Source organism: Vulpes lagopus, chromosome 8 (assembly GCF_018345385.1).
Source record: "Vulpes lagopus strain Blue_001 chromosome 8, ASM1834538v1, whole genome shotgun sequence".
NCBI lineage: Eukaryota > Metazoa > Chordata > Mammalia > Carnivora > Canidae > Vulpes > Vulpes lagopus.
Genome location: NC_054831.1, coordinates 35,825,316 through 35,838,208, shown reverse-complemented (window position 1 = coordinate 35,838,208; position 12,893 = coordinate 35,825,316). Strand labels below are relative to the sequence as shown.

Below are 12,893 nucleotides of genomic sequence, written 5' to 3'. Positions count from 1 at the left end.
TGTGACACTCTGGTCACTCTTCAGAACTAAAGCTCTCATTCTTCCAGTTGCCAGGAGTGAGAATTGATGATAAGAATTACTTTTGATGGCACTGAGAGGCCCCACCTACAGTATGTCCACTGTTTGATCACAGCAGGAGTGCAAAAGTCCAGGCCCCTTCCTCAATTCCAGGACAGCTTCGAGGGCCATCCCAGCTCTGGCACAACGACATTGCCATTCAATCGTCCTGCTCAGTTCGGCAGCCTTTAGTGTCCTACAGGTGTTTTTACTAAAGACTTTTACTAAAGACTCATAAACCGGCAAGCAAATCTCATGGGAAAGCCTGTCTAAATAATTGCTCTTGGAAAGATGGGGATTTTTGCAAGTGAACAGTCAGATATGCCGAAGGATTTCACAGTAGAACATCGCTATCTTATGTCAGGTTCCCTGAGTAAAACCTGAGGTGAGGATTCTTTTTTTTTTTTAATTTTATTTATTTATTCATGAGATACACACAGAGAGAGAAAGGCAGAGACACAGGCAGAGGGAGAAACAGGCTCCATGCAGGGAACCCGACGCGGGATTTGATCCTGGGTCTCCAGGATCATGCTCTGGGCTGAAGGCAGCGCTAAACCGCTGAGCCGCCCGGGCTGCCCATGAGGTGAGGATTCTTATACAAGTGATTCATTATGGTAATGTTCTCTATGAGGCATGTGTCAAGCAATGAGAGCAGCTGATTAGGGCCAAGAAGCAGTTAGATACAAAGATGTGGGTTGCAGTGTGGGCAATGCCCTAGAGAAGTATGCAAACCCTTATTAGCCATTTAGTAGCCAGTTTGTCAGTCTTGTGAGGGGGGCTTCAGTCCACCCTCATGCCATTCATCCTGTATAGATACAGCTCTTAAGTTTGACATTATTTACAAAGGAAGACAGAGTTCAGAATATTCTTAAAGTTACACATGGAAGCTACATTTAACCAAACAGAATAAAAGAGCCTGTCCTCTGTGGCATTGTCTTTGGAGTTTTATGACTGGACTGAAAATCTCAGGCATAACAGCTCTATGACCCCTTCCCCTCAAAAATCTCAGTTTGCCTAGTCCCTAAAAATAGCATTTAACTAAATGCTAACTCTGAGAAATATCCATACAAAAGGACAAATCTTAAGAAAATTATTTAAATGTATCAACCAAGCTGAGATTCTTTTTAGTTATAAGTCTCCATATGAAAGATTTAGGGCAAAAAGAAATTCTTGAGGTAGGCATAATTAAAGTTCTTATCAAATGTGGTGTGTATGCAATTTTCCGATTGCTTTGACAGTTCATTAAGAAGTTTCAGAGAACTTCAAGGTCACGATTCACTTCTATCTTTGTAGACACCTTTTCCTCAGGATTGAAAAGGGAGGATTTAAAGTGATATTCAAAAGCATTCTGGTACAGGGACAGCATACTTCTATGTTTTTACCAAGATTAACATTTTAGAATATTGTATATAAAATTTTCATTAAGATAGATCTAACATATTTTATGAAAGGAAAATGTTCATAGGAAACCCAGCAGTCAGTTGAGTTTTTTTCCTTCAGAACTACTAAAGGCACCCAGGATTTCCAGTAAATTAGTGAGAGTATCAGGGGGGATACTATTTGTGTGTTTTCTATTTGTGTTCTGGAAGGAGTATTTCCTCCTCAGCAGCCTTGACCGAATGTGGAGAACATTCCCCACTGGAGCAAAAGGAGTCTAAACCTGGTATCTTCTGTATAGGGCTCACATGGTGTTGTTGGGGGTCCAGGAGAAGCAGGTTAGAATCACTGATCACTCACTATTCTGAGGTTCCTCTCTGACCTCCCTGCCAGTGGGGTTGAGAATTCGAGATTATGTGTTTCCCCATTATTGGTGGTGATGGTGAGAAGAGATGGGGGCAGGAGGAGGAAAAGGATAGATACTGTTTACCAAGAAGTCAGACACTTTCTGTATGTTTTGTATGAACTGAATTTGATACTCATCATAACGTTAAGAGGTAGAAAGTGTGATAATCCCTATTTTTACAAATGAAACGGAGGTGAGAGGGTAATTAAGCAATTCACACAAGCAAGGTCATACAGCTAGAAAGTGGCACTTGGACTCCACTGAAATTGTAATCACTGCCTCTTCATTGATAGTATGCTTTTCAGGGATGTTTCACAAATAAAACTAATTGAGAATGTTCAAAAGAGTTGAAATAGTCACAAAGGTGCGGCTAGGTTTTAAGATATCCATCTGAAAGGGAATGACTTCTTCCTGCTGCCTCTCCCTTCATTCCTCAGTCCTTAGCAGAAGCTGTCTTTGGACTTTTCCAGAACTCCTCCTCTCTCCCTCTCCCATGCCCCCAATCCATTCTCCATGGCAACCAGAGTGAGCATCCCAAAGAATAAATCTGTCCCTGCTGCTTTTCTGTTGTAAATGCTCAAATGGCACCCCACTGCTTATGGATGAAGCATAAATCCTTTGGGCATAAGCGAACCCTCCTGCAATCCCCAGCTCATTTTGGTGCTGCACACCAGCGTCAAATCATACCCGCGTCAAGTAGACTTTGATGTTTTGAGGGATTTTCAGAGAAGTCTTGAGACTTTTGCACATCCACAAATTACTAAATACTCTGTATCAATTTTCTCATAAATTGTGCTAGGGCATAATCACATATAAAATTGAAAATGAAGCTGCAGTCAGAAATGGCAAGTCCAGTGGATGAGGCATTTCTACAACACTCACGGGGGAACATGGAAATAATCTGGCCTTGCAATAGGTCCAGAGAAGCTCAAAGATAGGAGAATGGTATTTACACTGAGAAGAAAAGGGGGAGAGAAGGACAGAGGGGTAGAAGCAGGTTCTGAGGAATGGACAAGTAGCTGAATCACACTCAGGAATGTAGTTTGTTTGCTCCCATGAGGAAACCATGCCAATTATGGACTTACAGGGTCTGGGCTCATTTGAGAAGCAGCAAGGGCCTGTGAGAAGCCAAGTAGAAGAGGGAGGAAAAGAAGAACCACAGGTCCTACAAAATATGCATAATTAAACTAAATGGGCACTCATTCATAATTTACAATTACTCCTTGATTTTCATAGTCAACAGCAAGGCAATGGGTGTGTATTTTAAAGAATGACATGGTGCCATTTTATTTTCGGCACTTTAACTGTGTAGGGGAGGAAACATTTTTCCTTCTACCTTTTAAGGTCTTCCAGGTGGTTTAAGAATTAAATTGACATAAGGCAGATTAACAAAACAAAACCCAAGGTTTACTACTTACACAAGGAGGCCCAATGATGAGGTGGAGACCTAAAGAAACAACCCAGGCAGGCAGTTTTTACACTTTTTGGAGAAAGGGACCATAAATATGTGAGGAATTTACAGGACAAAGAAAACTTAACTTTGGGAGCTTCTGTTAGTAAGGAATTCTAAACAGAATTTGGGCTGGGGGAGTAAATTAGTAAAAAGTAACAAGGATTTATATAGACTTGAGTATATTACCCCTGGTGATAAGGAGGTCTCTGTATATCCTGCTAGAAGGAGGACACCTTTCACACGGGAGGGAGATTGATTTCTTGCTTTTGGGAAACAAATGTGGGAAACTGGGGGTTCAGACTGTTTCTTCACTAGCTGTTTAAGTGGCTTTTACATTTCAGGGGTGGCCTGCCCTTGGCACCTGCAACTGCAAGCTTAGCCAGCCTCTTTTGGAAACTTGGATTTGTCAGTCTTTGGAATTTGACATTTAAATATGGCTGAAATACTACTTTTCATTTGGCTTTGAAGGAAAACTTTAGATAAATTCTAGAACCTATAAGACGAATACCAACTTGAACCGTTAGTCTCGAAACTGAGTGTGCCTCTTTGTACCTATTTCTACAAAATGTTTCCAAGGAAATAAGTAAAAACAGTACATTTTGTACTAGTGAGTTACTCCATCGTGCTGGCAAATCTTTCAGCCAGTTGAGCTCTTTTTTCCCTTATTATCTTTTTCTGTGCCTCCCTCTAAACTTGTTTTTCCAATTGCTCCTTATTAGCCTAGGAAGCACAAAGAGCAAGCTGACAACTTTAGTAGGCCTAAGTGTTGGCATATGTTTAACTTTTCCTCTGTATTTACTTTTTGATCTGGATTTTGAGTAACACTTTGTTTCCAGATTTTAGGAGAGAACTATTCTTTCCTTTTTTTCACTCAGAGTAGTTGGGAACTGAAGTTGGTAATTTGCTCTTGTTTTGCTTACTCCCAATTTTTCAAATGACTTAGACTCTTGCTCTCATTAATTTTAATCTAGTTTTTTGATGTTTGTAACAGAACTATGGACAAAATGTGAAGCAAATGTAGTTCTACCACAAAAGTTTAAGAGTAGAACTAGAACATGTAATCTTAAAGATTATATTTTATCTAGATTAACTATAGTATACACCTTAATACCTGATAACTTGGATCTGCTATCATGTCATTCTACAAATTAAAAACATTTGAAATACAAATCATGTGAAAAGTACATAGCATACTAGTAGAGTAACTTAAAGGAGTGGCAATGAGAAGCCATACTAAATTTTATTGATACTTATACATAATCATTTTTAGAGAAATGTACTCAACATCTTAAAAGAAATTTATATGTCACCTACAAAGAGAAAAACACCAAGAAATCTTGTACCTATTATTGTTAATGACATAAAATCCAAAGTAAAACTGATAACTTACCTTAGATGTATAAAAAGCCCACTGGAAAAGTAGCTACAATCAACTCCAGCTCTTTCAGAGACAAAATGTCTCAAACTTTCCCCTTATTTACAGAATGAGTGAAGGATTTGAGGTTTCAGGACTATGCCTGCAAGAGAAGGCTCTCACGTGTTTGGCTTTGTCTCATGTTTCATCCCTCCTATTAGCAACAGGCGTATCTAATTTTACTCAGTGACATAAACAGCTCATACCACACTTAAAATTGTTTGGGCACCAATTCCAGGACACAGCTCTAAGTGGGCCAAAAAAAAAAAAAAAACCCATAAAATTCTTACAAAACCAACATTTAAATCCTGAATCATGATAGTCTTATGTAATTATAACTTTCTAAAATAAACTTTACCTTAAATGAAGAGCAAAAAAACAGACTCATTTCCAGTAGAATCTAATGTTGACAAAATTTCATAGAAATTATTACAAGTTAACATGCAACAGAACTCAGGACTTTATTTGTATTAAATGGATATGAGAATAATATTCTCATTCAAGTGAAATGCATATTATCATGTAAGAGTCACTCCTTAAAAATTACTTTCTGTAAGCCTCTTAAGTGAAAACCTTTAATATTTGAGAAGAAAACCTTAAGAAATGAACCTCCTAATAAAGAGAAGGTAAATAAATTCTGCATGTTAAAATTACGACAGTTCTTCTCCAGTAAACTACATTTATATTATTTTTAACAAGGTATGTGAATGTAACAATGCAATCTTGATGTTTTATCTTTATTTAAAAAGAATAACACTTAGATCACTTGATTTTATAAGATGTAAAGAAAACAAATATCAGGCTTTTAAATAATCTTTTACTTTGCATTATTTTTGTGTAGCCTGGCGAGCAGCATGGATTAACACAGATTAAATTAAATATTTGAAAATTATATTTTAGCACCAAACTTTAAATAGGAGAAGGAGTGTAGTGATAATCCATATACTTAATATTTATTTTATTTTCTTCTCAGGAGACTTTTTCTCTTATTCTGTTTATTCATAACTCTAACTTCTTTTGACATTTGATGCTTCTTATACTAACAGCTGCAGGCCTTAAATTAAAAGCTGATACAGCTTCAACTAATCACACATTTATTTATAAGACTTAAGAAATCTTTCATGAACTCTCTTCTCATTACTATTTTCTCTAACTCAGCAATTTAGTTCGACATAAAATTACAGCACAACTATCACACATACATAAAAATATATAATACTTAAAATGATAATATGAAATGTATGTTTGTATCAGTATGTGTCTGAAAAGTCAAAATTTGAAACTCCTAACTCAATATTCTTATTTTAATGTCACATTTAAAGGTTACATATTGTGGGACCTTTTCATAAATCAGTAAATAGGTTTTTATAGTGATTAACTTTTCAATGTTTTGTGGACTGCTTTGTAAAAATGTTAGTCAAGTTATGGATTTGATCTCCATTCACTTAATACTACCAACCTTTTCAGTCTTTCAGAAGGAGGGCTTAGAGAAAAAAAAATCTTTCATTTTATAGAATAGTTGCAATTATTGAAACAAGATCTTCAAAGCTTTGAATGTAGGTCTAGCTTCAGCTTAGAGGCTGAACCCACATATCACATCTCATATGTTTTCGGTGCAATCATAACATTTTAAAGCTATTTGAAACCTTAAAGGAAACTTAGTCTAACATTTCACTGGCTGTAGAATGGCTCATTAGAGGTTACAGAGCTGGTTTGGTCATGGCAAACAAAGAGAAACAGAATCATACCTACAGAGAACAAATGTGGTCACCAGAGGCAAGAGTAAAGGAAATGGGTGAAAGAGGTACAGGGGATTAAGAAGTGCAAACTTTCTGTCAAATCTAAGTCATGGAGATGAAAAGCACAGCATAGGGAATGTAGTCAGTAATATTGTAATAATGTTGTATGGTGACAGATGGTGACTACACTTATTTTGGCTAGCACTGTGTCATGTATACAACTGTTGAATCACTATGTTGTATACCTAAAACTAACGTAAGATTGTGTGTCAACTATACTTCAATTAAAAAAAAAAGGAAGTCTCTAGGCTCTCCTGTTAAGCGTCATCTTACATAACTATAGAATCCTTCTAGGATTCACCTTTATCCTCCTTCCTGACATCAGCAATCCTGCCCTCCTACCTCACTTCTTCTGCCTGGGGAAAGACAGTCCTGCTGCCTAAGATGCTGGGTTTGGGGGACCACTTTTAGATCTAGTGAAAACAAGGAATTTCTGATAGAGATTTGGTGCTTTTTGGGCTAATTATTTGCATTTTTGTTATGAAGTGGGAAGTAGGGTTTGCCTACAGAGACAGGATATAGGGGATGATGGGGGATGAGACAGTTCAAAGTCTGAAAAGACAAAAGACTAGAGAAGCCATGAAGAGCTGGGGAGTACATTGACTAGTGAAGTATACCAGACAATGTTAGGGGCCCAGGTGCAGATGATCAGTGTACAGTAGCCCCATTTTTAATAGTTCCCATGTCTTTGGATATTAACTGTAGATGTGAGTTGCTATGATGAAATCCCCCCAAACCACCTCAAGCTTTCCTCCAACATACTAAACTCATCATCTCCCCAAAGCTGCTCTTTTGTCCATCCTTCGTTCCTCAGTATAAGGGACTCCTCCACAAAGGAGATGATTGGGGAACATCCTCACTCATCAGCCCTCCAGTCACTAAGCCCCAGAATCTCCTTCTGTGCCTGCTCTCTTCTCTCCAGGTCCCCATCTGACTGTGGGGCTCTCCATCAGGTCTCACCTAGGGCTGCTGCCAGCAGCTGCTGCTCTGCTGCCAGGTTCTGCCAAGTTCCATTTTTGACTCCTGGGATTGCCCGAGAAATGCCAAGAACAGGTCATTCTCTCCATATCACTCCCCAGCTTAAGGCTCCTCAGTGAGCCTTCAGGATGGGGTGCCACGTTCTTGACAGGGCACACACACCTTTATGACTGAGCTCTGCCTGTCTCCCTTGTCTCCTGCTTTAGGTTCTGGAAGAAACTACACGCCTTTGGATGCCGGCTAAATCTGACTACCTCCCATCCTTTTCTTTCTAACTACTATTTAATTTTCAAAAGTCTGTTCATATGTCACCATCAGCTTTCTATCTGTGTTTATAAACTTAATAGTTATTTGTATTTACATCGCCATCATTGCTTTATATTCATGTTCTCGCTGGTAGACTATGAACCCCTTGCTCAGCACCTGCAGACAGTGAGCCCTCAATCAACTCTGAAGAGTTACACCAAACTTGATGTTTTTGTTTTGTTTTAAGATTTCGTTTATCTATTCATGAGAGACAGAGAGAGAGAGAGAAAAGAGAGGCAGAGACACAGGCCGAGGGAGAAGCAGGCTCCCTGCAGGGAGCCCGACGTGGGACTCGATCCCAGGTCTCCAGGATCAGGCCCTGGGCTGAAGGCGGCGTTAAACCGCTGAGCCACCCGGGCTGCCCAAACTTGGTGTTTTTTAATATCCATTCTCCAGTGCACAATAACAAAAAAATAGCTAACATATAATCAGGATGACATTATAAGACTTTTCCAGAAGAGGTCAGTATAACAGTAATAAAAGTATTAGCTTTCAGGGCAAATGAAATATGAAATCAAATTAAATTACTTTGTAAGAGATAAACTTTCAAGCATCAAAATACCACATCCATGATCTGCCCCTCCAATCAAAGCTGCAACTTCCTCAAGAGAGATAGATGGCCATAGATCTTTCACATAAGTAAAATGAAATGATTCTACACCCAAGTGAAAACACAAGTTTAAATCCAGAATATAATTAACGTAATCACCTGGATGCTTCTCACCTAAATTTTCTGATTACTTTTCAGTAGAAATCATCCAGGTGTACATATTTAGAAAGATAATTTGGAGTTGCCATACTAATAAAAATTTAAACTGATCTACTGAAAGTAGGCATTTTGTGGCATCTTGTGGTACTTCAGGGGAAGTTTGGAGTTACTATTTAGGGTAAAAGGTTAATTCACTGTTGTCAGGGACGGCAGAAAACAGTGGAATATGGGATATGGAAAAAACAAGAGGTAAGAAAGACTTAAAAAAAAAAAGAAAACTCTTACATTTCAGAAGAGGAAATGGACTACCTGAAATTTCTAAGGTTATCCTTTGGCAATCACTGCATTGGGTCATCATATTTTTTTAAAAACTTTATTTATCTTACAGAGAGCATAGTGAGGGGTGATGGACAGAGGGAGAGGGCGAGGGATCCCAGGCAGATCTTCCCCAACTTGGGGAACAACATGGGGCTCGATCCACCACCCTGAGATCCCAACCTGAGCTGAAATCAAGAGTCAGATGCCTAACTGACTGAGCCACTCAGGTCCCCAGATCATCATATTTTTAAAGCCTTATTCCATGGACACATGACTTGCATAACTGAGAGGGGACAGGTACTGCAACTCCATTAGGTGCAGACTTGAGCAGTGATTCTCAGGCTGGACAGTGAATAGAAGTGTGGTGTGCACACATCAGAATCCTAGGAAATGCACTACAAGTAAAGACCAAAGCTGGATTTGCACACACAGAAGGGGAAATGGATCAGAAGGGCTTGTAATACAAACTCTGCTGTCTCCTGCTTCTCCTATCCCATCTCCACTTCCACTGGTCAGAGATCACTGCTTAGATCTTCCTTCTCATACCTGCTTCTGACCTTTACATAACCTTTCATTGCTCAATCTGGGTTTATGAACTTTCGACCTAATCTACTGACTTACTTCATGTACATTATTACATTACTACCCAGTAGCCCTTGTCTCCTTTTTCTGATGTGCTTTTATCAAGTGTTTGTTTCTCCTGTGGTCACCTCTGCAAATTCAAACAATGAACTTAAATAATCATTTCTTGTTCCATAATGGCAGATTATCCCTTGGCTCTTCTGCTGCCCAATGGAGGACATTAGCATTCCAAATGTCTCACTGCCTGTGCCCACAGTGCCTGCCACTCTTTTATGGAGACGTGGGAGGAGGAGAGGTACGGAAGGGCAGAGAGAGAATCTTAAGCGAGCTCCAAACCCAGTATGGAACCTGACACAGGGCTCGATCTCACAACCCCAAGATCATAACCTGAGCCAAAATCAAGAGTCCGACGCTGAACTGACTGAGCCACCCAGGCACCCCAGTGCCTGCCACTCTTATCTCCAACCCTCTGTCCTTTCCCTTTACTTGTACATGCTCAAAGGGGTAATATTTACATTCCACTTTGAAACTATAATCTCCTTTTTTTTTTAAATTTTTAAAGATTATTTATTTATTCATTCGTGAGAGACACAGAGAGGGAGAGAGAGGCAGAGACACAGGCAGAGGGAGAAGCAGGCTCCATGCAGGGAGCCCGATGTGGGACCCAATCCCAGGACTCCAGGATCTGGGCTGAAGGCGGCGCTAAACCGCTGAGCCACCCAGGAATCCTATATCTCCTGTGATTTGATCAGGTCAACTTAAAAAACAATGCAATACACAGTGTTCACTGTTTTACAACTAGCCACCAAACTATCTAATGATATTCTCTTTCAAAGACAAACACCAATGCTCCTCAATGGTTCTATCATCAGTTTGAATGAAATCTTCTTTTCAAACTATTCCTGTAGTGGGGATGTAGCTCAGTGGTAGAGCACATGCTTTGCATGTATGAGGCCCCGGGTTCGATCCCCGGCATCTCCACTTCCAGAAGCCTGGAACAGGAGTTTCAATTCATTTCTTATTGGGGCACCTGAGTGGCTCAGTCAGTGAAGTCTCTGCCTTTGACTCAGGTCATGATCTTCGCATCTTGGGATCCAGCCCCACATCAGGCTTCCTGCTAAATAGGGAGTCTGCTTCTCTCTCTCTCTCTTGGCCCCTCCCACTGTTTGTTCTCTCTCTCTCAAATAAATAGACAAAATGTTTAAAAAAATAAAATATTCTTCCAAATTGCTGCGTACTGACATTGTGTCTTTCCCAGAGAGTTTTTGTTGTTGGAGTTTCTGAATACCATTTTTGTTGTTGTAAAATAAGAAATTTTGCTAAATTTGCTTTCCTCAGCTTATCCTAGTTGTCTCTCAGTTTTTATTGCTTTAATCTAATACTTGGAATCAATGTCATTTTTCTTCTTAAAATCCACTGTTCTTTTCTAATTTAAGTAGTTTATATCATGGTTTTCTTGGAGGTCTTTCACCTCGAGCTCCCTTACTTTCTAATGCTCTTTCTGTCTCTTGCATTCTCTACCTCTACTACATCATCAAACTTCTGCTGAATTTCTGATAATAATATCTATTGTATAGGATTGCATTTTTCTTCAGCATCCTGTAATCCAGGCTTCCCCTCCACGTGCCAGACTGTCTTGTCGAGCCAGTTTCCCACACAGCTGCTGTCTTGCCTGAGCTGAGTAAAACTTCCTTGACTCAGATCTCATGTCCTCTCCTCATATACCCCCTTGCTTAGATGGACTTACATGCTCAAATAATCATTCAGAAGTGGTGTTTGGGAAGTAGACTGAGTACCTTTATGTCTGAAAATGTACTATTCTGCTCCAAAATTGGTTAATAGTATTCTGGGTTGAAATAATTTCAGACTAAACTTTGAAATCCTTGGTCCATTGGCATCTATTATTAAGAGTTCCCACAGAGAAGTGTGATTCTAGTCTGATTTGCATTTCTAGCTTATATCGAGTAAGGTACATTACTATTTAAAGGCACCTGTTGTATCTTTTGGTAAAATTAGTATTCTTCTAGTTTATTTCCTGTTCCATTCATCTGGTATTTCATATATCTGATTCCATCAAAGAGAAAGTAGCATCCATTTATAAAATGTAAGTGTATTTCTTCTTATTGAAAAGTAATCATCAAGTAAGACTACTTGAGTTAGAGTTCATGAATGTTCTTAAAATCTCTTTACTCTGATCAGAAATTTCTGACCAAAAACTACAGAGGAAATGATGGTAGGATTTATGAAAGGCAAGATACATGATATAAAATAAATTGGAGGGGGAAAAACAGAACTGAATAAGAGAATATTGGACATCTGCATATAGTGGAATAGGTACATCTGTGCCCAGGGACATTGAAAAGCACGTCAGACATTGAAATTTGTGAGAATAGTCACATACGAAGGAACACTTATTCTTTCCATTTCTTCTACTCATTTCTTTCCAGGGAAGGTGGATTAATTGTTCTCACTGATGAGTTACAGTAAGAAAGTGGGTCTGTATGGTACAATTCCACTCTCTTCAGGGACCTTCATGCCAGCAGAGAGTACAGTTTGATACTGATCCTTTGGGCCCTAGGAAGGACCTGTGTTCATCCAGAGCTGCCGAAGGAGTGGGTGAATCCTGGCAGGGAATGTAATATCAGCAAGTCCATTGTTGCTGAGCACCTAGAATACATTCTCCAACAGCTCTATTTCTAACAAAAATGACATTTAGATCTTTACTTGCCTCGTCCCTTTGTCTCTCGGTTGGTTCAGAACTGGGCAGTAAACAGAGAAGTGATTTTTCTCAATCTTCTCTAACTCAGAAAAAGTCAGCATTTAACAACCACACTTCTCTTCTGAGGAACTAGTACATGGCAAGGGCTACTCTATATTAGTTCCTAGACTTACCTAACTCCTCTCTTCTAATGTCCTCTTTTTGGCAAGGCTGGTACCCTCCTAAATATCTCTGTGGTCCTCACAGCATTCAGTGCAGACCAGTATGTCACTGCTTACTTACTTCCCTAAGCCCTCTTTATTCTTTATTTGATCATAAGTTTGATGACAGGGTCTGAATCTTGATACCTGTAATTCCTTAGTCTCTAGGTACTCATTAAGTATCTGCTAAATGAATGAATTTAACAAGTAAACCACAATTTCTACTTTCCTTACATAGCTTTCCTTCCAGCTCAGAGGAAAGATAGCTAAAGAATTACTCAATAGTGTGTGTAGCCTAACAGTTTAGGTATGAACCAAAGGCTATGGAAGCACATAAAGGAAAAGTTAATTCTGTTCAGAAGAGACCTAGTGGTAGTTAATTCTCCAACATCAGAAATCATCATTACCTCATCCTTTTGAAATTTCCAGTATTTGTGCCTGTTTCAAATGTATTCAGTATTGACATAATAGTATGTAAACATAATTTGTAAATGTATATGAGTCAACACATATTGAGATATGTACCAGTCACTCACCTAAGTGCTCTGTTTTTTATTGTTTCACAAATAAGTTTT

At 39.0% G+C, this 12,893-nt stretch overlaps 1 protein-coding gene and 1 non-coding gene across 4 annotated transcripts in view; one reads left to right on the top strand and one right to left on the bottom strand.

Moving 5' to 3' along the window:
* SGCG (sarcoglycan gamma) overlaps positions 1 to 12,893 on the bottom strand; it is a 125,585-nt gene that overhangs the window by 94,603 nt on the left and 18,089 nt on the right. The window contains exon 1 of one of the 3 annotated variants that reach the window (XM_041765531.1): positions 4,684 to 4,838. The exons of 1 other annotated variant lie outside the window; for it this stretch is intronic. The gene's annotated coding sequence lies outside the window, so the exon portion shown is untranslated. Of the gene's footprint in view, positions 1 to 4,683; positions 4,839 to 12,893 lie in introns of those variants that run through there. One more of the 3 variants, XM_041765532.1, reaches the window with a different exon arrangement.
* TRNAA-UGC lies at positions 10,309 to 10,380 on the top strand. Its single transcript has one exon. It is a non-coding gene; the product is annotated as a tRNA-Ala (tRNA).